This window comes from Drosophila serrata, unplaced genomic scaffold (assembly GCF_035046125.1).
Source record: "Drosophila serrata isolate PLE 108 unplaced genomic scaffold, ASM3504612v1 contig_308, whole genome shotgun sequence".
NCBI classification, from domain to species: domain Eukaryota; kingdom Metazoa; phylum Arthropoda; class Insecta; order Diptera; family Drosophilidae; genus Drosophila; species Drosophila serrata.
Genome location: NW_028257206.1, coordinates 93,934 through 120,120, shown reverse-complemented (window position 1 = coordinate 120,120; position 26,187 = coordinate 93,934). Strand labels below are relative to the sequence as shown.

Here is a 26,187-nt window from a genome sequence, read left to right as displayed (position 1 = left end):
GTTCGGCTCATGTGACATATAAGATCCGAATTCACTGCCGACAGTTAAGTTTCTAAGCGTATATTTTTCGGAACAACTAATGACTACTAATGATCATCCATGTAAAGGAATACTTTCGAAAGATCTAGTCCAGAGAATGCTATACTCATCATTCTCTGTTTCTGTTCTCTGATTCTGTTTTATAAGCCGAATGGTAATCGGGTGAAGCGATATGAACCATTGTTTGTTGAGAAGGACGTTATATCTCTAGAGCTCTCTCAAGCTCGATTTGGTGAAAACCTGTCATTAAGTCGAGGCATGAAAAATATTTTGCTTCACCTAGTTGATCCAAAATGTTATCAATTCAATGGAGTGGGAAATTATCGCAATTTAGTCAATTACCAATCGCCATTTTTTCTTGTCAGAATTCGGAAGTGACTTCTTTGGTACCAACAAGAGTGGGCTCTTATAAGCTGATACAGATGGTTCCACTATGTTGTTAATTAGTTTTTGTACCTTCGCTTGAATTTCGTCCTTTGGGCTATGAGGGCTTCTATAATTTTTTTATATATACGGGCTAAGTTAGTTATTATTTATTTTATTTGTTTTTTGGTATAATTATAGGACAATCTTCGAATGGCCGAAGTCTAACCTACAGTTGTATTTTTTGATAAAATCTAACCTATTATTCCATCACAAGGAATTGTACATTTTTTATTTACGATATGAAAATCATATGGAATTATGTATTTATCTGTTTGTATTTCGATAAAAGTTAATACTTTTGTTTTGGTAACTTTTTGGCTTCTTTCTTGTATATTTATTATATGGTCTGTTTGGATGAATTCAAAATGATCGGAATATTCCTTTAAAGATATATCTGCTTCATTTCTATTGTCTATTAAGTAGAAAAATTCTTTTTCTGTTGTGAAATTTCTGACGCTGATATTATTATTATTATTTTTATTACAGTTATTTTGTTGGTTATTTCCCATATAATTTCCTCTAAAGTGGCCTCTGTTATTCCCTCCATAGTTATTATTATAGGGGTAATGGTTTTTGATTTGGCCGCTATTATGATTATTAATATTATGATAATAACCACGACCATAGCCTCTGCCGCAATAATTTCCTCAGTTGTTTTTACCACGGTTGGCCTGGCCTCTGTGAATATAAAAAATGGTGCTCGCATTTCCAGTCATTTCTGTGCTACAATTGATGTATTTGCTCACAGTTTCGTTTATTATTGTGAACGTTTCAGCCTCGAGTATTTTTCGTCATGACCGGTATGGCTTCCTTGGTGCTAAACTAATGTGCATGCTCGTAGGATAATCCCTCATCGATATATGCAGATTCCAACAATTTTCGAAGATTGTCAATGTCTGTTGTAAATTGACCATTTTTGCTTTAAGTAACTCAGAGGTTTCACCTACAATACTAGTGTATTAGTGTAGTATATATATTCTTGATCAGCATCAACAGTCGAGTCGATCTAGCTATGTCCGTCTGTCCGTCTTCACTTTTCTTCGCAAACTAGTCTCTCAGTTTGGAATGAATAAAACTTTGTAGTTAGTTTTCTATATATGGCCGTCGGCCGATGGGGTACACAGGGCGATCAATGGATGACCGTGTCATCTGCCGTAACTATGTACACCATCGGTAGAGCGACTATACCCTCCAAGTGAGGGGAGCTGGTAGCAGGTCCCCAGGCAAGGTTCGACCGGGGATGCTGACCAATTGCAGTCGGACGGAACTTGCCTAGTCCTTAAACAGCCTCACCTCAACTCAGGTGTGTAACGCGACCCGTGCCCAGAGCCTTCCCAGGGCCAGGCAACCCTGGGTCGTAAGTGTCCTTGCCGCAGTTTTTGGGCGAATCTGCAGTCGACTTGTTTCGATGCCCCAAACCTCCTCTGGTCCGCTCCGTTTGCCAGGACGAGCAAAGCGGGCGTTTATGTTTAAAATACGAACAATAAAAGCCGAGCTTCGGAACTCCCGGGAGAGGATAAACCCCAAAAACAGTCAATGATGGACGAGAAGGAGATGCTGAGGCCGAGATTAATATAGTATCGGAGACCGACGAAGAAGAGTCGCAATCCGAGGGGACAGCAAGTATAACTCCCCAATCAAATCATAGATGTGGGGCTCAGTTGGGCACTACCTCAGAATTGTCAAAACTATCACACCATAAAAGGCGAGCGACGTTTAACAGAGCCCTCTTTGTTCTTGGCAAGATTGCTAAGAATGAGGCTAAGGCTAGACCGACCCTCGGTACGCCGATTACAAGGCCAAATTCCTTGTGGAGATCGCGGAATACGAGGCTTAAAAGCGAAGCGCATTCGGTCACAGGAAGTGAGCACCTAAGAGGGCGAAGGACCCACAGGGCGAGCCGAGAGCTATAAACTTTGTCAGCAAGGCAAAGAAGTTCTGCGAGGTGGCCAGAGACAGTCTGGCTATGGCTCTGGTGGACGAGCACCATGACGACGGTCGCCTCCTGTCGGAGAAGTGGGGGAGATTGAGGCCAAGTTGGCCGACATGGTAACCGACAGGTTGGTTAGCATACCGACCGGTCCCATCCCCTCCTTCGACTGCTCAGACTCGTTAAGGGGGCACCGGGTCATCAAATGTGACGACGGGTTCGCCCGGAGCTTCCATGCGGATTGTTTGGCTAAGATTAGCGACACTTGGTTGGCCTTAAGATTAGGCTAGGGAGATCCCAAAGAGACCCTGAGCTCGCATCTGGTTACCGAAGGGGCAAACGGACCACGCCAGGGTGATTGCCTGTTTAAGGGCCCAGAGCCCGGACGTCCATACAGAGGTCTGGATCATCCTCAAATGAAGGTGAGCCAACCTTTTCTCCTACTGATAAACCAGTGCTGCCTGCCATATAGAAACGTTACAGTATGTAACGTATAAGCTACCAAACCAATGCAGCATATTCCAGGGAGAAGTCATCGCAATCTGGAAGGCGGCAGAGCTTGCGCAGGAAATAGCCCGCCTATGTGAGGCGGTAAACCTGTTTGTAAACAGTCAGGCCGCGATAAAATCCATGCAGTCGTCTGCGGTCAGTTCCAAAAATTTACTGGTCAGCAGGGACGCACTAGATATTTAAAGAACGACAACGTCGGTGCGGATCTACTGGGTTCCAGGGAATACGAAATCGCAGACGAACTTGCAAACGAAGGAGTCGGACTGGCTATCGATAGAACAGAAAACGTCCCAGTCTCTCCATGAACGCTCCAAAGTGAGTTGGAGAGGCGGGCTGACGTACTAGCAAAAAGCACGTGGGGAAGAAGCTCCGCAACCTGCAAAACATCTAAAATCATGTGCAAAGAGCGCAATGACAAACTCAGCCACAACGTACTGCATCTATCCCGACAATACTGCAGACTATTAGTGGGAACTCTTACGGGTCACTGCCTGGCTGCCGCGCATGCAGTCAAGCTGAGCATCACCAACAACGGCAACTGCTGGAAATGCGATGAATCTGAGGCATCATCTGTAAGTGCCCAGCCCTAACGCAGGCAAGAGTAAAACATCTAGGTGCCCTAGTACTGACATCACAAGCAGATGCCTCCAAGAGGACAAGTCGATACAGTTTCAAACTATCGAAACCTCCCTTCTGATTAATTATTTTCTCTCCAGTTGATAGGTAAACAAATAAAGTTTTATGGGACAATGATGACATAACCTCCTTCGAACTGCAAGAAGCTTTTAGAGTCTTATGTGCAAATTATTATGATCTCATTCTCAGAAAGGGAGCGCGAAAGTTCTTCAACACCAGCTATGTAACCCGGGAATGGGAATTATACAAAGAAGCACCAAAAGCATACAAAAAAACAGTATATATGGCCAAAAAAGAATCCTGGTAAAGCTACTGGGAGTTACTCAAAAACATTAATGACACGGCGAGATTAGGCAAGATTCTCGCCAAAGGGCACACCAGCCCTACCCTTATCAAGAGGAGACTTTAGAGCAACTAGTTGACACTCAATTCCTAGGACACCTACAAGAGAACTCGGAACCCGAGGAGGAAACTCAAACGGACACGCCTACGAAAGACATCATTACCACGGAGCGAATCCAATGGGCAATAGGTTTTTTGACAAGAAGAAAAGCCTGGGTCCAGACGGCATAATACTGGCAATGCTACAATCGGCTAAGAAAAGCATCTGTAGATGGCTAAACGCCATTTACGAAGCTTATATAAGACTGACGCACATCCCGCTCTTGTGGACTGAAGTAAAAGTCATATTCATACCGAAACCAGGCAGAAGAGGGCACATCCAAGCAAAGGGTTACAGACCGAAAAGTAACAGCTGTTTGCCCTGAAGACAATAGAGACTCCTGGATGTCAATATCAGGGAGTCGCTAGAGAGACATCGACTTTCGGATGCGCAGCACGCCTACCGTAAAGGCAAGTCAAAGAAAACACCACCTGTGCTCCCTCAACTTAATAGGTATTGAGAGAGGCTTCCAAGAGTGGATCGGGGTTATGCTAAAGAGCTGGATGATCACAGCCAAACTGAGTGGCACTCACCTAACGCGGACTGTGAAGAGAGGCACACCTCAGGGCGCGGTTTTATCGCCCCTACTCTGCCTCATTAACATAAACGCCATATTGATAGATCTCAATACCAGTGGAGTCAAAGCAGTTAAATACGCAGACGACGTGGTACTGATAGTACCAGGACCATATCCTGATGTTATTAGCGAAATAATGGCAGGTTCAGGTTTCAACATTCCCAATGTAAACGGCATGTAAACGGCACTTATCGGCGGAGCTCGATAAGTATCTTGGAGTGAAAAAGTTCTCATGGAAGATAAACATTGCAGAAAGAGTGAGGAAGGCAATCATTGCCTTCTACTCCTGCAGGAAAATGTTTGGGAACAAATGGGGACTACACGCAAAGATAATTATAAGGCTCTACACAGCAGTGGTACGGGCAATACTAACCTACGGGGCTCTAGTATGGTGGCCGGCACTAGCTAGGGCATACAACAGAATGAAGCTAACGCGGATACAACGAGCAGCGAGTGCGGGGGCCGTGGGAGCAATGCGCTCACGTATCCTGAATATAATGCCGATAGAGCTGTTCGTAAAGGATATTGCAGCACAGAGCGCAGTGAGACCGGGCACGGCACGATTCTTGTAAGCAACGCTTTTAATGCATAAAAAAAAACTGACTACATGATCGCGGAGTTAAACTTCGGCAACGCCTTCTCGACTTCAAATCCAACAAGGGAAGACTCGAGCAAGGACAAGGTGGTAGTAGAGAACGGGGTGTCCCTCTACACCGATGGCTCCAAGATGAGCTGTATCGTAGGGGCTGTGATCTACGCTGAGAATTGAGGAATTGAAAAGGCATTCAATCTCTCAGACTCAGCAACAGTCTTTCAGACTGAGTTACTAGCAATAAGGGAAGCAACCGAACTTTCCTTAAGGCAGGACCTCAGAGACACCAAAGTACGGATCTACTCGGATAACCAAGCGGATATAAAATCCCTAGCTGCCGTAAAAAAACAAATTCATGGCTAGTGGCAGAAAGCGGGAAGGCCCTTAATAGACTTGCTAATAAAATTGAGATACAGGTTAGTAGTAAGAATATCCGAATTTCGGGTTCTTTATGTCGGCAAAAAGGGTAATAAAAGTGTAAATAATGAGGGTTAGCTGTCAACCTGTGAATGTATGGGGTAATATACATATGCAGTTAATTAGGTTCAGTGCACGTAAAAGAACACTTGTGAACAAGTGTTCAAGTACTCCGACAAAGATGTGGATACGAGTGCGAAAAAAAAGAGATCCCGAGCGATCCTGGAGCACACGTGTAAGATCCCACGACCCCTCACTTAAAAATAGGGACGGGGGAGGCAATTGTAAACGGCGCACCGCAGCGATCTTAAACCGCATCGATCCAGTTCACCCACGATCCTCTCTTAAAAAAGGGACGTTGCATGCAATTGACTAAGGGTACAAGTGTTGTAACGGAAAACCCAAAGACCAACCATATGAATGACGCTCACCACGCTCATACACAAATACACACACACACACCACCCCGTCCATTCACAACATTCGAGAAAGAATTACCCTCACCATCCTTTCTTTCATTGATCAGAAGATGTACCATCCTTTGGTATGGAAATGTGTCTTTTGAGTAAATCTGAAAAGCAGAAAGAAATCTGCTAAAAGCAGTCCCCAATTCCTTTTTCCCAATGAAAAAATACATATATATATATATATATATATATATATATATATATATATATATATATATAAATGCTCTGTTCATGTCTACTTCCTTTTTTGACTTGAAAAGCTCTGAACCGTTTAAGCCCAAATTTTGAGCCAACATGCGTTGAGGTTCCAGATCGGTTATTGTCTATTTTTGATGTTGATAGCTTATCTGCGTTTGCGAATATATCAGTTTTTTCGCGTTTCCCCGTGCCCCTACTGCTGCGCCCTCTACAGGCAGCCAGCTGAATCGAAGCATTTCCTGTCAAATATCCCAAAAATATTGAAACAAGAAATAGGAGATTAAAATTGTACTTTTTTGTTCAGTTTCAGTAAGAAACGAAGTCATGCCACCCAAGAAGTCGAGTTTGGGTCGTCGTACTCGCAATACAGAAGCAAAAAGACGTAAGATTTCGAATATGACTGACGAAGAGCGGGCCTCCATCCGAAAGACTGAGCGGCTGAGAGCAATGCAGATGCACAACGAGGAATCAGCAGAAAGACGAGCAGATAGGCTTAAGAGAAAACGATTGAGAGTTAGGCAGTCGCTTTCTGCAGCAATCGATTTGATTCACTCTCAAAATAATGAACGCGACAGGGCAAGGGTAGCTGAAGCGCGTTTAAAGCTTGCAGAAGATCAAAACCTGCAATACAATCGTCTTGCATTTCAATATAATACAACTGTTGATTATAGCTCGAATCGCAACGTCGTTATTGGCCGGATGCATCAGGTGTGCACATACTGTCAGGCTCTCAAATTCAAAAACGATCCCAAAGGATTGTGTTGCGCTTTCGGAAAAGTGAAATTGCCTCAACTTGAAGCACCACCAGAGCCTCTGCACTCTCTATTCACTGGATCTACTGCTGAATCGAAGTATTTCCTGTCGAACATTAGGAAATACAACTCTTGCTTTCAAATGACGTCATTTGGTGCGAAAATTATAAATGTGCAATTCATGCCAACTTTTAAAATCAAAGGACAAATCTATAACAAAGCAGGTTCCCTGCTTCCGTTCCCAGACAGCGAACACAAATTTCTTCAAATGTACTTCATTGGTGATGATGGAGATGAAGTAGATGCACGTTATGGAATCAATACCTCGCTGAAGAGGCACATTATGTCGCAGCTACAGAAGCTTTTTCACGAAAGGAACAATTTGGTTCGTTTGCTCAAAACAGCAATCGATATGATGCCTTCGGATACCAATAAAATTGTCATTCATGCAGACAAAACGCCTGCTGGAGAACATATCAGGAGATATAATGCTCCAACTATAGACGAAGTGGCAATTGTCATAGTCGGGGATCAGTTCCAACCTCGAGATATTATTCTACATCGACGAAACGATCGATTGGTAAACGTTGCAGAAACTCACCGTTGTTACGATGCTTTGCAGTATCCACTCATCTTCTGGGATGGTGCCGATGGATACCATTTCAATGTGAGGATGGTAGATCCAGTCAATGGTGTAGAAACGAATAAAAAGTGCAGCGTGATGAAATTTTACTCATAGCGATTAATGGTTTGGAGGACAGATGACAATCATATATTGAAATGTCGTCAGTTGTTTCATCAGTACATTGTCGATATGTATACAAAAATTAAAAACAGAACGTTTGCTGTTCCTCCGACTGAATCAGACGAAACTTCGGTCCGAGGAATATATACATTTGCGGGATGTTGCGATGAATGACCGTAATACAACCAACGTTGGAAAGCTCATGATTTTGCCATCCTCATACATAGGTAGTCCACGCCACATGCAGGAATATGCTCAAGATGCCGTGGCATATGTTCGTTGCTACGGTCGTCCAGACTTATTTATCACCTTCACATGCAATCCAGCTTGGGACGAGATAGTGCAGCTGTTATTTCCTGGACAATCGTCTAGGGATAGGCATGACATCACAGCCCGTGTTTTCAGACAAAAGCTCAAGTCACTGATGGATTTCAATGTGAAATATGGAGTTTTTGGATCTGTGCAGTGCTGGATGTATTCAGTAGAATGGCAGAAGAGAGGATTGCCGCATGCGCACATACTGATTTGGCTGTATGATTTTTATCAAAATTACTCCAGATGAAATCGACGATGTTATATGCGCTGAGATTCCACGGGCCGAGGTTGATACGGATTTGCATGAAGTTGTCATCAAGAACATGATCCATGGCCCTTGTGGTACCCTCAACCCATGTTCACCATGCATGGTAGGCGGGAAGTGTTCCAAGCGATATCCTCGAGCATTTACAGCCAACACCGTAACAGGGGACGATTGATATCCTCTGTATAGGAGACGGTCAACTGAAGATGGAGGGACTTCGGCAAATTTAAACATGAGAATTGGTGATATTGAGGTAGACAATCGTTGGGTGGTTCCATACTCACCACTATTGTCAAAATCATACAAAGCGCACATCAACGTAGAATATTGCAATTCCGTGAAGTCGATTAAATATAACTGCAAGTACGTGAATAAAGGCAGCGATATAGCAGTTTTTGGTGTTCAGGCAGAAAATGGTGACAGCAATGCAGAACGAGTTGTCGATGAAATCTCTCAATACCAGGCTGGAAGATACATAAGCAGCAACGAGGCTGCATGGAGAATTTTTTCGTTCCCAATTCATGAACGCTATCCAGCTGTAGTTTACTTGGCAGTCCATTTGGAGAATGGTCAACGTGTCTATTTTACAGAACTAAATGTGCAAGAAAAAATCATGAACCCGCCTGAATCCAACTCTGACTGCCTTCTTCACCTTATGCCAGGAAGATGATTTTGCCAGAACCTTGATGTATTCAGAAGTGCCCTCTTATTACACGTGGAATGCCACTAAAAAAGTGTTCGCGCGACGAAATCAAGGCTAGCCCGTCGAAGGACAACCTGGCATCTTCAAAGAGAATACAATCGGTAGACTCTATACAGTGCATCCTAATCAAGATGAATGTTTCTTCCTTCGCATGCTGTTGGTGAATGTGGCCGGTCCCAGGTCTTTCCAGTATTTGAAAAATCTCAACGGCATCACGCATGCGTGCAACCACAATATGCCACAGAGAAATGTGGCAGGGTACAGCTAGTTGATTTACATATTATAATGTTATTTATCAAATATAAATATCAGATGCTATGTTTTAAATTAACATACATTTTCATAATTTGTAATGATTTTTGTGAGCGAACACTTAAAAATGGCAGTCGCACGTATCGATACCATTGTTGGCATTATCATTCGCCCAACAGCAAGATGTGAAATGTTGTCCATGTATATTTGAAACCAGCGGTGTATCAGGCATCCTCTTATAAAAATATTTTAATGAGTCCTCCAGATATTCCGCATTTTCGGGGAAAATTTTATTTTAAAACATTTTCATCAAATTATTTATTCTAATTACAAGTTTATGTAATGTTATAGAGGAAGTGGTTTTGGGTTTCTTTTCTAGTGACATTATTTTTGATAGCTCCGTGGACGGCCAAAGATTATAAAAATTTAAAGATCTTATCCTCTGAAAATTTTAGGGAATACCATAACCAATCAAGGTATATTTAACTAGTCGATCATGGATGAGAAGGCAATATACCTTTATATTCATCTCACTCGCCACACTAAGCTCCGTGGAAATTTTTACATCATTCGGTCCTGATTTTACAGACTTATTCTGGTATGAGATATCAACAACAACGATAGGAGCCTTCCTTATAAACTCCATGGGGGATAGAAGAGCCCGTGTTTTTCGATTGTAGTAGCTCTCATGGAAATTTGTATACATGTACAAGACGGCAAACCGATTCTTGTTATATTTAATATTCAAATCCTCATAGGGATAGACTTCAGAATTTAGATATACTTTTGCATTTCTCGAATTGTTTGTAATTAGCTGTCCATTTAACGTAAATGCAATGACAGCAAAACGTTCTCTATTTGCAGACAACTTTATATTCCAGATATGATGTGTTCCCTGTACCAATGTTGGATTTATATAACAATCCCAACTCCGGAATGCGAGTGGTACCTTAAAAAATTTTAATTTTAGCACTGTCACTTGGAACGCTGTGGGGGATCTTCCAATATATGTTATGTATAGCAATTTTGTGTATTTTTCCATCAACTGTATTAACAAACATATTGACGCCGATCTAAATCTCGGGAGTTGAGTCTAACACTTAGGGCTCTACCGAAACAAGAAAGTACCATATCTTGTAGCTTGCTCGAGAGTGTTTTATTCTGCTGAGGAATACATACTTAGATTTAACCTCAACCTATTCCTTAAACATACCGCAGTATCTCCTCCCTTATCTGCTAGGATCGCCGATCAGAATAACCGTGGCGCCGAATTTAACGTAGCTTTTGGCCAAAAACAGTGCGGCCAGATACAAACATAGTTCGAATACCAAAAACATACTTAACTTTCTTAAACTTTGTGGCTCGTAATTAAAACTGACTGACTGTCGATATTTTAGCGGGTTAGCTTATCCGTACCGCATCACATATCATCAGTGTTTTTTGTAAGCCAGAGAACGAGTTCATGATTACAATTTAACACTACTTTTTTGTAGTCTTCAGCGAATCCCATCAACATTTTTAAAGGTACAGAAGGAATATGAACTTCAAAATAGTTTAACAGTTTAATGTAACACAACACTTTACAAGTTCAAGTTGTTACTAAAAATGAGAAAATATTTTAATTATGAACGATCAATTGGACGATTATTTGGTTTTAATAAGCGTAAATTAAGATCAAATGAAAATAAAATTTACATTTCGGATAACCCTGTGAATATTTTAAAAATAAATTCTGTTAGATTGGAGTGTAACATAGTTTGTGGATCAAATGTGGGGAAAAGAACACATCCTGTGCTTCATGAATTTCATGAATGTGGAAATAAAATTAACATTATACCACAAAACTTGAGTTATTTACTTGTCAACACTAGAGAAATAAGCACACTCGAAATACGGATAACTGATCAAAACGGAGAATTCATTAATTTGCGTGGAGAAACTGTATTAATTCGTCTTCACTTACGATTTAATATTTATATGATTATTTATAAGAAAAAAAAAAACTTAAAAGTGAAAGCATCATCATCTTCATCTTCAAAATCATCATCGTCAGTCCGAGGTCCTTCAAATCTACGTCCAACTCTCACATTAAAAAATAAATTGATTTTAAAATCATTGGGATTTAATCCGACCTTATAAATAAATTTATCCTTTATTAATTATATATATGTATATTATGGGTTTCAAAAAAACAATTAAACCTAGAACTGATCCAATAAATGAACTTGTTAATAATAATAATAATGTTAACAAAATATTCCTGTCCAATACAGGGGGACACAATCAAAATGATCAATTTGATCAATTTCCCTATCCTGGAGCTCGCTCATATTTGTTTCAATTTCCTTTTTATGGAAATTGAAGTATGCCATTAAATTGGATTCTGATGTAATTAACGTCATTTTACTGAGAAATTACTTCGTTTCCACACGAGTCTCATGCTCTTTTACTAGCATATACTCTCCAACAAAGGTGGGAGGTCATCACCCGTTCAATATGAGGGATCAATGCTTCACTAAGGAATTCATTTGGATTTCTGACTACAGCCCCCTCATTCAATATCATATATTGGAGGATTCGTCCCTTGATCCCATCCAAAATCTGCTTTATGCTTCCATCTACAGGTCGGGTTGCGAAAAACTTATGGGCTTCTGTACGGATGTGATGTTTCCATTCACCCACAGGTAGATTTTCTCGATAGTATTCACAGTAAATACCACTGATGGAGTTGATTGCGATGTTGGCGTTGATGGCGTTGTTGGCGTTGTTGGCGTTGTTGGCATTGATGGTATTGTTGGTGTTGGAGGGATTCATGATGATGCTGCTTTTGATGGTTTTGATGGTTGTGGTGAAGTTGTTGTTGTTGTCCTCGATGATTTGTTTTTCACGTTGCTTGTGTATTTTTTGAATATTTTGTTTTATAAATATTTCACATTCACGTGTAAATTTTGAAATTGTTTAAATTTTTGATTTTATAAATGTTTCACGTACACTTGTAAACTTTGAAATTGTTTAAATTTTTTGTTTTTATAAATGTTGCACGTACTGTTTTATAGTTTTTTTTTTTTTAATTTTGTTTAAAAAAATTGAAGTCTAAAACCGGCGTGATGGCTTGGTGGTCAAACTGAAAGTGAGTCCTTGGACCCTAGGATTCAACGTTTAGACCCTATAGCCTCAGTCACCTGAGTTTGCCATTTCCACCCGTTTTTTCCTTCCAACGTAGACGGAAATGGAAAAGGCTTTTTTATCTTGGGTGGTGGGTATATGGGCGATCCCTTTTAGAGATCACTCCACTTCTTTTGTGAGAGTACGGACAAGTGGACAACTAAATTGTGATCATGATTTTTCAAGATTTGATTAGTGCTAAAGAAAAAGGGATCATATTTCGTGTGTGTGTCTCCTCATTTTGGGTCAGTGTTCTGGGTCAGACATTTTTATCAACGAAATGGGTTCATGAGTGAACCATTTCCCACACCACTCCACCCTTATGTCAATGTAGTCTTTTCAAAGTTGAAGACCTGAGTTTTCATTAATGGCGTTGAAGGTTGCAATCATAACTGGAAAATTCGTGTGGGAAATTAGTGGGATGAGATAAATGAATCAATTAGATGACTTCTTATATATGCAAAGGGGAGAAATGGGGTTAATGCCTCTTTAATTTATTGATAGTGTTTGGATTGGAGACGAGTATATATTTTCCCCCTTCCCTTTTTCTTATTAAGGGGTCGTTGGTGAGCGTCTTCATTCGGGCACACACAAGTGTCGCCTTTTGTGCACTCCCAAGTGACCCTTTTTATCATCAAAGAAAATCTCGACTGACGGTGACCTTTTCATTTCTCCCTCTTCAATGCCTTGTGTGATCGCAAATGCGCACAGACTTCTTGAACTGGCGTGAGTGGACAGGTGTCATGTGACCTTTTCACCCTACATCCCTTTTTGGCGTGTGATTCGATCGTGGGAAGATGATTGAACGCGGATTGAACGCGTTTCGATATCGCTGCGTCGCATTCGCACTCGTAGCCGTATCGACTGCGTCTTCGTGGCAGTAGCGCTTCCATACACGTTTCTCACGTGTCCTCACACCATTCAATAAGTAATTAATTTTTATTACCCTACCCTTGAAAGGGTGAAAGGTGTCAGATAACCCTAATTTATCTAATTAATGACCCTAATTAACGAAAAAAAAGATCAAAGCTGTCCCGGTTGCTAGGAATCTCATCTACTAGCAGTGTTTTAGAGCTCAAAAAGGTACTTAGTATCCTCGAGTTCAATCTTGGCTTAAGAAATATATCGATACTAACATTATGCTCTATGGACTAGGACTAAAATTAATTTTAAGAATGACTATTTTAAGCTTTTGAATAACAGCGTCTATGGCAAAACCGTAGAAAATAGCTTAAAGCGCAAGGTCATTCACCTAGTAACAGAATGGGAAGCCCCACCTGTGGGTCCCCAAGGTGGGCGTTCTAGCTAATGAGCAAGGGACTTAATAGCCAGGTCCAATTTCCATAGTGCAAAAAAGTTTAGTGAAAGCATGTATGCGATTCAAATGAATAGACTACATAACGTTTGTGATAAGCCAACATACCTGGGTTTGGTAGTGTTGGAGTTATCCAAATCGAAGATTTATGATTATAGTGACATTCGTGAACATGTAGGCTAGGCTATATAATTTCCAGCAGTGTAAGAAGAAGCGCTTAAAGGTTCTTCAAAGATGAACTGCAGGGTAGGTCAATGACAGAGTTTGTGGGTCTTCGCCCGAAAATGTATGCCTACACAGCAGCGGAAGTAGGTAGCGAGCCTGAAAAATGTGTGAAGAAAAATAAGGGAGTGAAACGAAGTTCTTAAGAGAAGATTACTTTTAACAATTACAAAAATTGATTGTTTGTAGTACAACCAGAAAATGATAGCATGTATATGTTTAGGTCATGAAATAATATAACAATAATTAAGTTAAGATCAAAATTTAAACAAATAATATAAGTAAATATTCAAAGGATTACTTAAAACTGCTTGTTTCTTTATTTCATTATAAAATTTCATAGCTATTTATCCAACTGTCGTCCGTTTTCGGGAAACTTATCCAACGTACATGAGATCTTTTTCCATCTCTTTTAAGTACCTTCTCAACTAGGTAGGTATTGGGAAATCAAGTTTTTTTCAGCTTTTCCTTATAGAATCCACCCTTAATAGGATTTCCATTTAAATCTTCCAATATATATGTATTTTGAACTTTGTATATCCTAAAAATTTCAACATTCCAATTTCTCAAATACTCCCTTATATTTTGAAATTCGAACAGTATCACCAATTTGCAGCCATTTCTATAGTCTAGTGTATTTTGTTGTTGTAAAAGTTAATAAACTTCTTGTAGATTTCAAATTATAGCTCCCGTTGTAAGAAAACTCTTTCCACATAAGTTTTTTTAATGTTCTGTTGAATCTCTCAACAATTGAAGCCTTTAAAGTACTAAATGTTGAATAATGATTTATTTGATATCGTTTCATCAAAGACTTAAAATGTTCGCTAAAAAAAACTCTTTTCCATCATCTGTTTGTAGATGCTTTAGTACTCCACGCCCAGACTTAAATATTTTCTCTATTGCTCCAACAACATCGTTTGTAGATTTAAGTATTTCACCCCACTCAAGAATGTGTCAATAGCTGTTAGTAGAAAGCTTTTCCATTTCCATCAGATCAGCCTGCCATAACAAAATTATTCGCTTTGTAATAACCCTCCGACGTAAAAAATGTTTGCGCGCAGGAGCATTTAATTCATTAATAATACCTCGTTTTCTCATTATCAGATAAAAGACTAACAAATTATTTCGAAAATCTTATTTTTTCAAGTATCGTTGAGACAACAACCTAAAGTCTCTTTAATCGATCTTCAATATCTGCCGTTTTGACATCAGGAATACTAAAAATTAGTTCTTTTTGATGTGAAATAGTCGAATCCTTTAGCCTCTTTACAGACTTTTCGATATATTCCTTGGCTATATCTATAGCTTCTTTAGGAATCCCGACATTTTTTACACGTTGGATATTAAAATTACCCTCTGTAGCGGTATCGATTGCCGCAAGGCCCTCAAAACTTTGTTCAATTTCTTCTTGAAATTTTTTAATCAATAATTTTACGGACGTTCTCGACTCATGAATAGCTTTATCAACATATTCTTTGATGACGATGTCTGCGTTCTCTTTCGGGAAGCCACCATTTTTTATACGCCTTTTTTTTACCCTTGCAGGGTATTATAATTTCAGTCAGAAGTCTGCAACGCAGTGAAGGAGGCACCTCCGACTATATATATATATATTCTTCATCAGGATCAACAGCCGAGTCGATCTAGCCATATCCGTCTATTCGGGTGTCCGTCTGTCAGTCAGTCCGTTTTTACGCAAACTAGTCCCTTAGTTTTGAAGCTATCTGAATGAAACTTTGTATTTAGTCTGCTATATACTCTCACTCGTATATATGTCGGAACGGGCCAGATCGGACGACTATATCATATAGCTGCCATAGAAATGAAAGGATAATTTTTACAAAAAAACTTATAACATTTTCAGTTTTCGACAGAATGTGATCAAATTTGAGATATAGCCACTTTATTATACTCTACAATTTTGTGTCAAATCTCATGAAAATCATGTAAATTCATTCATGTAAATGAAATGAAAGCAGGTATTTCATAATTGTTTTTTAACACAAATATATATAATTTATATTGTATGGGTTCCTAGTCATAGAAGTTCTATCTGCAAGGGTATATAAACTTCAGCGTGCCGAAGTAAGCTTCCTTTCATGTTTTTAGATGAAATAAGATATGAGATGAATGGATGTAAGCTGAATAGGACCAGGTTCACTTGTATTACATAAACCCTCAAAAACTTTCTATCAATCGGACAACAGGAGAGTCATCTATATCGCTATGCTGGATGGAATGGAGGAGATGATATCACCTTTTCAGTACCACTTAAAATGCTAATGGGATTTGCTGAAGATTCTTATATTGTATTGTATTATAAACATGAACTAATTCTCCTACTAGCTATAAATACAGATGATATCATTAAAACAGTAGATGGTATAACACATAATATTTCTGAAAAGGAGGGGGGCGATCCTGCCGCTAAAGATCCTGTACTGGAAAATAGCTCCCGCGACGCAGTCAGAAAATATATAGCCCGTAGTGGTTAAATCATAAGTCGGGGGCGTCGTGGAGCTCGAATAATTGCTTCCGCTTTATTACGCATCATACATAGAACTAATTAGCTTAAACGTAAGGGCTGCGCTCCCGACCGGAGTGCAAGAGCGGCAAGGCTTTGGAAACTCGGTCGGCAGAGGCGGCGCCGCGAAGGGCCTCCTGACGTGAACAATCTCCCCCCCTTGCAATCACTCGGATTGCAACAAATTCGTCCTGTATAAGCGATGCCGCGTTCTGCAGGGTGTCCTGGCTGCCGGAAATGGCCTTTGCTCACCGGAGTGCAGCTGAGGAGCGGTGTCGAAGGCCGTGGAGTGGCTGAGGAGTGCCGGGGAGAGGCTCTGGATCCTAGAGGAGACGTCGACGTCGGTAGCGTATGAAGTTCGGTGGCAACCTCGGAATCGGTTGGATTGGACCTCTGATCAGAGCGTTCGCGTGGTGCGAAGCGGTGGCATCTTCTCGAAGCGGACTGGAAAAAAATGTATCATTTAGAAGAGCGGTCAGTAAATAAATCGAATTGGGAGCACGGAGTCATCCGATGCTGCGATCGGGGTGCGGGAACTGGTCTATGCAGGAGCATGTGGTGATGCTGATTGCACGTCTTGCATCGGTCACCACTACAGCACTTGCCTTGGGAATGTTCGTGGGCCAAACAATTGGAACAGTAGCGGTTGGTGGACACCGCTCTGAGTCTCTTCTCAGCACTAAGCCTGAGGAACTTGTGGCACTTTCGAAGCGGATGGATTGTGCTGCAGACTCGGCATGGATAGGACAAAATACCTCGAGAACGTCTGCTCTTAATGTCGTAGGGTACCCAGTAATTGAAGGCGTTGGGAGTAGTGATTCGCGTGGAGAACGCGGATATCCTTTGGATCGGTGAGGTTACTGGGCTGGAAGGTTCAGGAGCAATCTGAACACTGGAGGAACAGTTTCTGGGATGCAGCAGGGTGTGATGCCGTCTACGGCATGTAAGGCAGGAGTGGACACTGGGGCAAACCCGCTGCTGATGGACTCGTGCCAAACAATTCAAGCAGAGTTGCTTTCTTCGGATAATATTTGACCTTTCGACTACGGTCATTTTGAAGAAACGGGAACATCTTCGCAGAGGGTGGTTTTCCCTAAAACACAGGTCACACCTTCTGGGTGTTGGAGTCACCCTGAAGTCGGAAGAATGAAGCCGGGGCGCTGGGGCCCTCGGAGTCGACAGCTTTGGCGGAAAATGCCCTGAGCTGGTAGGCGTTACGTCGTTGATGGCCTCCAGCGTACGATGGCGTTCGGTCAGAAACGAGTCTAGCTCGTTCCAAGTTGGAATTTTGTCCTTATTGTGGATAGATTGCTCCCACATGAAGAGAGTGAGCTTGGGGAGCTTCGAGGAAACGATGTACACCAGGAGGCAGTCCCAGGCTTCGACCTGAATAGCGGTCATCTCTAATGCGTCTAGACAACTCTGGATAGTGCCTTGCAGCTCTCTTAGCGCGCTTCCGGACTCTTGGGGGATAGCCTGGATGTTGAAAAGGATTTTCAACTTGCTGTTGACCAACAACCGCCGGTTCTCGAAGCGGTCGGTGAGGCTTCGCCAAGCTGTGACGAACCCCTCATTGAGAGCTCTGGAAACAATGCCGTGGGCTTCGCCAGTTGTTTTGAATAGTAGGTGGAATAATTTCTCCACCGGGGTGAGACGCGAGTTGTGAATATAATCCGACGTAAAAAGGTCCCTGAATGTGGGCCACCGAAGACAGTCACCAGCGAAAGTTTCGGTGTCCACCGGTGGCAGGCGACAACCAGCCGACTCCGGGACGGACGTGGTTGGGGAAATCGGCACGGACTGAGAAGCGCCCTTTTCCATCAACTCTTGGAGGTCGGCACTACATCTTTCGTAGACCGAGAAGCAATGCTCATTTCAGGACTGGAGCGTGGTACTCTCACCGGATGCCGATATAAGTTCAGAACAAATATCGTAATCCCTTTCGACCTTTTCCCACAGTGCTCGAATCTGATCGCGACGCACTTTATACGTGGAAGGAGAGGGCTGGGTGGTTTCTGGGGCGCCTAGAGTTTGGATCTTTGCCTCAAATTGACTCACACGGTCTGCCGTGGCAATAAACTTCCTTAATGCAATGCCGATGGCGGTTTGAGCCATTTTTCTTTTTTTATGGTCGACCGAGTAAGCCTTGACGAAGGAGCTGGGCTAGTATTTAAAGCTGTTTGCTCTTGAGCGGACAGCAGTGAATTTTAAGTTAAGCGGAGAGGGTCGCGGAGATGCGGACTGGGATCTTCCCAAACGGATTGACGGAATCGGCCGTAATTAAAATACAGGATTAATTTTTATTTTAATTTGACATTACAATTCTTTTGTATTCTGGAATATGTGGTAGTTCGGGCTAGTATTGAATAGTAGTGAATTTGAAAATTGAAATCCTTGTATTTTCTCTTAATAATCAATATATTTCGGACATGGAGGTTTGCTTATATTTTGCTCAGAAAATTGGTCACGAATTGTGGATGGATCCCGTAATAAGTTAAATACGGATTTAGGAACGTATTGGTCGGAAGTAATTAATTGTTGCCAAATTTATTCATCACGGATCCGAAATGGTCGAAATAAACCCTTGGCTTTTGTTTGAGAGAAAACTCATTGTGTCATGCCGTCGGCAAAGCAGTGCACACGAGCGGAACTCAAAACAACCAAGCGGCAAGAACAACACGGCCGTTGCGACGGCTCAGTTGAAAAGATAAAATTAAAAATTAATTAACTTAAATTAATTAATCAAATTCAAATTCTGGATCTATTGATGGATGTTGAACTATGAGCCGCAGATGTTTAATTATTTAAACGCCGGGAAGGTAGAATTAAAAAACAAACATCCGTTTTTGGTCACGGAGAAGAGCTCACTGAGATAAGCCGTCGGCAAAGCAGTGGTGAGTGAGGGACTCAAAAGAACTGCAGGCCAACAACAACACGGCCGTGTCGGCGGATAAACTGCAGACAATTAAAAACACTCGTTTGTGTTTGGGTTTTGCTGCTCATCTCAGAATAGTGCGAAGCTTGCCCAATATATGTATGTATTTAAAATAATTGTGGAGATCAATTCTAAGCGTAGCGCGAAGCTTGCCCAATACATATGTATGTATTGTAAATTGATATAAATATAAAGAGAATTTATAAATTTCTGATAATTTTAAATCCGTGGTTCCCGAAATTTAATTCTTTAAAGTTGTAGGTGGCGGATTTTGTCCCGTCGGCACTGTTCGGCTGTGGAATGTGTAAGTGCAGATGCTTGTACACGCTCTAGGCACAAAGAGGAGACGACAAAAAAGACAAATAATTACTTGATATGTTTATATGTACATATGTAGATAATTGTAGAGATCGATGCTCAGAGCAGAATAGCGTGAAGCTTGCCCAATATATATGTATATATGTATGTAGATAAGTAGGGTTTGTATTGGCACATTGGAGCGTCGAGAAGTGGACTGTTTTGAGTTGTGCGATATGTGTATGGATACAGCACAAAAAATTAGGGAAAAATCGTGACAGCGGCGGCTTGTTCGTCGAGCAGGGGGAATTCCCGCAACAGGCGCACACCGGCTGGCCGATATTAATTATGCCTTTCTTTTTGAAACACAATTTCACTGTTCACGGAGAACTTTTTTTTGTACGGAAATATTGGCACAATTTTAGAATGCGTGTGCGTGTATGTGGCTGCACATAGGCCTCGACCGTTGGCAAGTGGATGATCAACGGGGAATCGAAGAGACGGCGAGGAGGATGGCGGCGCACACAAAACGGACACGGATGGAAAATTTCGAAGTTCGGAGGCGAATAGAAAGTGGAATTTCTCACTGCCGTGGAGTCAGGAAATCTCGGACGGGAAGTTGACACAAACAAAACAATAAATTTTTCAGCGGTGCGACCGAAATTAAATGTTCGGGCCACTGTTGAAGACCGGCAGCGAGAACAAGACGGAAGCAAGCATATACTTATCTCTAGTGGAAAAATCACCGGGAACTGCTAGTGAAAGGACGAAAGGATATCCGTATCCGGCTCGAAGGACCATGAAAAAGAGGAGGGCGATCCTGCCGCTAAAGATCCTGTACTTGAAAATAGCTCCCACGACGCAGTCAGAAAATATATAACAAGTAGTGGTTAAATCATAAGTCGGGGGCGTCATGGAGCTCGAATAATTGCTTCCGCTTTATTACGCATCATACATAGAAATAATTAGCTTAAACGTAAGGGCTGCGCTCCCGACCGATAAGCTAAGCTTAACAGTGCGAGAGCGGGCCCGAGAAGTGGAGCGCGAACTAGCCGTCCCTCAGCTCGCCTAGTAGCGTGCGAAGCTCGGGAACTCGGGAGCGGGCGTTCGCGAACATCGAAGAGTGGGTGCGGGAGCGCTTAGACTAGCCCGATGAGCAGTGCGCGAAGAGCCGACTTGCCGGAGAGCAAGAGCTGCAAAGCTTTGGGAACTCGGTCGGCAGAGGGCTTCCTGACGTGAACAATTTCAATACATAGTATTAGTTGGAAAGTGCCTTACATTGTTCCAAGCGATAGTGCCAAAACTAAAAAGTTTTAATGAAGTTAAAAGCGGAGCTAGTCTTTCTCTTTCATTCCGCAGTTGGGATTTTTATATAAATCCAACATTAGTACAGGGAACACATCATGTATGGAATGTTAAGCTGGCAGCAAATAGAGAAAGACCCCAGTTTGCTATCATTGCTTTTACCTTAAAAGGACAACTAATTTCAAACAATTTAAGAAATGCAAAGGTATATCTAAATTCAGATGTTTATCCCTATGAGGACTTAAACATTAAATATAATGAAATCGTTTTGCTTTCTTGTATGATATGTATTCAAGATTTCAAGAGAGTTCTAAAATAGGGAGCCCCACCCGCTGCTATCACCGATGGAATTCATGAGTAAGGCACCTATTGTTGTAATCGATCTCTTACCAGAATGAGTCGGTGAAAGCAGGACCGATTCATGTTTAAATTTCGACTGAACTAACTGCTCCAAACGAGATGAATACAAAGGTATATTGCCTTATCATTCATGATCGTCTAGTTGAATACACACCATTGTAACCATTTTGTAAGACATTGAAAAACATTTAATCAATCAATTTTTGGAAATCGATTCAAGCTTACGTCCACGGAATAAAAATCATCAAAAGTCAAGTCTAAGAAAAAATTTTAAATAATATTACACAATTTTTACACTCAATGGAATAAATAATACATCCAATATTGAAATCATTATATTAAAAATTATCCATTTTTTTGAAATTTTTGAACATCAAATTTTCCCTGAACACGTAAAATATCTGGAAGAGTCAATAAGTTATTTCTGCAAAAGGATAACTGATACTCCTATGGTTACTAACGTACATAGAGAACATTTCTCATCTTGTTGTTGGGCTCAAAATGTCGCAACCCATGGAGTTGATACATGAGCATGTCAGTTTTATACCGTACGCTCAATCAAATGACTTAAAATAATAATAATGTATATTAATTTAGAACATCGCTTTTAATCATTGTACTTGAATAAATAAATATATTATAAATAAAATATAATCAATATTTTTATTTGGGAATTGGAAATTCTTTTCAGGGTTTTCGTTCAGCACAAGAATTTATTTTTTCCTTGTTAGAGGATATAGAGGATGTCTCGCCTCATCCCTTAATTTGTGGAAAAATGATTATCCCTTAATTGTTTTTTATGTGGATGGGATACAGCGCCTGTATTGAATGACTTTCCCTTTTCTTTGTTTCCAAATGACTTTTGAGAATGGGTTTTTTTCTTTTTTTTTTTTCTTTTTTTCCTTTCCAAATGACTTTTGAGAACGGGGGTTAATATACCTCCCGCGTTCACTTTTTTAACCCACCACTCTGCCCTCTCATTGAAATGAGACTTGAAGCCTTCTTGGGAACTCTTCAATTAGCAGTATTTGTATACAAGATACCTTTTTCATGGGTCAGTATTTTTAGGCATTGCACACAGGGTATGAGAGTTACCTCCTACCTTTTTGGGCCATGCGATTTGCCTCCTGCCTTTTTCAAAATGAGAGCTCTTTAGTGTCCTTTTATCGACAATAAAAATCTCGGGTCACTGTGACCTTTTCATCCCTCCCCTTTTTCATTGCTTTGAGCGATCACAGGTGACTGCAGGTATGTGACCTTTTCACCCTCCATCCCTCTATAGTTTGGGATCGCCAGAAAATGTCCTTTGGTGGAAGGGGATTGTACATAAGTGTCCCTTTTTTATCATCAATGAAAATTTCGACTGACGGTGACCTTTTCATCCCCTTCTCTTCAATGGCTCGTATGATCGCAGGTGGGCACAGGCTTCTATGCGACCTTTTCACCCTCCATCCCTTTTTGGCGTGTGATTCGATCGTGGGAAGATGATTGAACGCGGATTGAACGCGCTCCGTCACATTTGCACTCATAGCCGTAACGACTGCTTCTTCGTGGCGGTAGCGCTTCCACACACGATTCTCACGTGTCCACACACCATTCAATCAGTGACCCTAATTAATTTTTATTACCCTACTCTTTTAAGGGGTGACAGGTGTCAGATAGCCCTAATTTATCTAATTAATGACCCAAATTTTCGATAAAATATCAAAGCTGTCCCGGTTGTTAGGAATCCCATCTACTACTGCGTTAATGTTTTATAGTGTATGATATATTTATGTTTATCACAAAGATCGGCTATTAACTTTGGAGTTCTTGAGGTTTTTGAAGGGAGTCTGTTAGCAGGACAGAAAGTTAGGTCATAGTGTTTGTCGTGATGTGAGTATGGATATTTCAAGTCTACTTCTAAAATATATCCACACTCATTTCTCTCACAAATAGAATTAATGTTATTTCTATTTCTGGTTGATTCACCCATTTAAGATTTCCATAAGGAAGTGCTTCGGACATTGCCCATCCATATAAATTATTAGCATTCACATACATAAAATATTCTGACTCCTTACTCGGTTCAAAATCTTCAAGGTACCCCACCGAATTCCAGACTGAATATATGTAATCATATCAATATCAGTCAGTACTTTGAGGGTTATTCATTTATATATATATATATAATGGCAGGATCGAGTTGGTAGATATTTAAACAACAAGTTCTGAAACACGTCTGTGAGCAACAAAACATCTGTCTTTAAGTTTAGTTACAAATAATCTCTGAGTGTTTGACACTTGAAGTGACTCCAAACCTGAACTTCATGAAGAAAATTAACTTTAGAGCATTTGGAGTCTGTTACTTTGCTAAAAAAATTATTTCTTTGTGGGAGAGAGGTTTCTGATAATTTCCATCATATTTTTCACTAACGAAATATATTTCGAGATGATAATACATAATTCCCTGTTCACAGGAATTATTTTAATTTCTCCCTCAATCTCCCCAAATTCTTTCACAACCAAGTGTGAGTTATATTTGGAAAGATTGTGGAAGAAAACAGGGATAAAATCTCCTGTCTTATAATTAAGGTTGGACTCACTATATGCTGCACCTCGAAATTGCACTGTAAAATGGCAGTGATCCCTGACTCTATCGCTACCTAAAATTCCCTTACATATGTGACAATTGCACTCATGTTCGGCGAGCAGGGGGAATTCCCGCAACAGGCGCACACCGGCTGGCCGATATTAATTATGCCTTTCTTTTTGAAACACAATTTCACTGTTCACGGAGAACTTTTTTTTGTACGGAAATATTAGCACAATTTTAGAATGCGTGTGCGAGTATGTGGCTGCACATAGGCCTCGACCGTTGGCAAGTGGATGATCAACGGGGAATCGAAGAGACGGCGAGGAGGATGGCGGCGCACACAAAACGGACACGGATGGAAAATTTCGAAGTTCGGAGGCGAATAGAAAGTGGAATTTCTCACTGCCGTGGAGTCAGGAAATCTCGGACGGGAAGTTGACACAAACAAAACAATAAATTTTTCAGCGGTGCGACCGAAATTAAATGTTCGGGCCACTGTTGAAGACCGGCAGCGAGAACAAGACGGAAGCAAGCATATACTTATCTCTAGTGGAAAAATCACCGGGAACTGCTAGTGAAAGGACGAAAGGATATCCGTATCCGGCTCGAAGGACCATGAAAAAGAGGAGGGCGATCCTGCCGCTAAAGATCCTGTACTGGAAAATAGCTCCCACGACGCAGTCAGAAAATATATAACAAGTAGTGGTTAAATCATAAGTCGGGGGCGTCATGGAGCTCGAATAATTGCTTCCGCTTTATTACGCATCATACATAGAAATAATTAGCTTAAACGTAAGGGCTGCGCTCCCGACCGATAAGCTAAGCTTAACAGTGCGAGAGCGGGCCCGAGAAGTGGAGCGCGAACTAGCCGTCCCTCAGCTCGCCTAGTAGCGTGCGAAGCTCGGGAACTCGGGAGCGGGCGTTCGCGAACATCGAAGAGTGGGTGCGGGAGCGCTTAGACTAGCCCGATGAGCAGTGCGCGAAGAGCCGACTTGCCGGAGAGCAAGAGCTGCAAAGCTTTGGGAACTCGGTCGGCAGAGGGCTTCCTGACGTGAACAATTTCAATACATAGTATTAGTTGGAAAGTGCCTTACATTGTTCCAAGCGATAGTGCCAAAACTAAAAAGTTTTAATGAAGTTAAAAGCGGAGCTAGTCTTTCTCTTTCATTCCGCAGTTGGGATTTTTATATAAATCCAACATTAGTACAGGGAACACATCATGTATGGAATGTTAAGCTGGCAGCAAATAGAGAAAGACCCCAGTTTGCTATCATTGCTTTTACCTTAAAAGGACAACTAATTTCAAACAATTTAAGAAATGCAAAGGTATATCTAAATTCAGATGTTTATCCCTATGAGGACTTAAACATTAAATATAATGAAATCGTTTTGCTTTTTTTGTATGATATGTATTCAAGATTTCAAGAGAGTTCTAAAATAGGGAGCCCCACCCGCTGCTATCACCGATGGAATTCATGAGTAAGGCACCTATTGTTGTAATCGATCTCTTACCAGAATGAGTCGGTGAAAGCAGGACCGATTCATGTTTAAATTTCGACTGAACTAACTGCTCCAAACGAGATGAATACAAAGGTATATTGCCTTATCATTCATGATCGTCTAGTTGAATACACACCATTGTAACCATTTTGTAAGACATTGAAAAACATTTAATCAATCAATTTTTGGAAATCGATTCAAGCTTACATCCACGGAATAAAAATCATCAAAAGTCAAGTCTAAAAAAAAATTTTAAATAATATTACACAATTTTTACACTCAATGGAATAAATAATACATCCAATATTGAAATCATTATATTAAAAATTATCCATTTTTTTGAAATTTTTGAACATCAAATTTTCCCTGAACACGTAAAATATCTGAAAGAGTCATTAAGTTATTTCTTCAAAAGGATAACTGATACTCCTATGGTTACTAACGTACATAGAGAACATTTCTCATCTTGTTGTTGGGCTCAAAATGTCGCAACCCATGGAGTTGATACATGAGCATGTCAGTTTTATACCGTACGCTCAATCAAATGACTTAAAATAATAAAAATGTATATTAATTTAGAACATCGCTTTTAATCATTGTACTTGAATAAATAAATATATTATAAATAAAATATAATCAATATTTTTACTTGGGAATTGGAAATTCTTTTCAGGGTTTTCGTTCAGCACAAGAATTTATTTTTTCCTTGTTAGAGGATATAGA

The 26,187-nt window shown here is 40.8% G+C and overlaps 1 long non-coding RNA gene across 3 annotated transcripts in view; it reads left to right on the top strand.

Moving 5' to 3' along the window:
* Positions 1-26,187, top strand: part of LOC110187781 (uncharacterized) — a 231,703-nt gene that overhangs the window by 134,985 nt on the left and 70,531 nt on the right. The window lies entirely within an intron of this gene.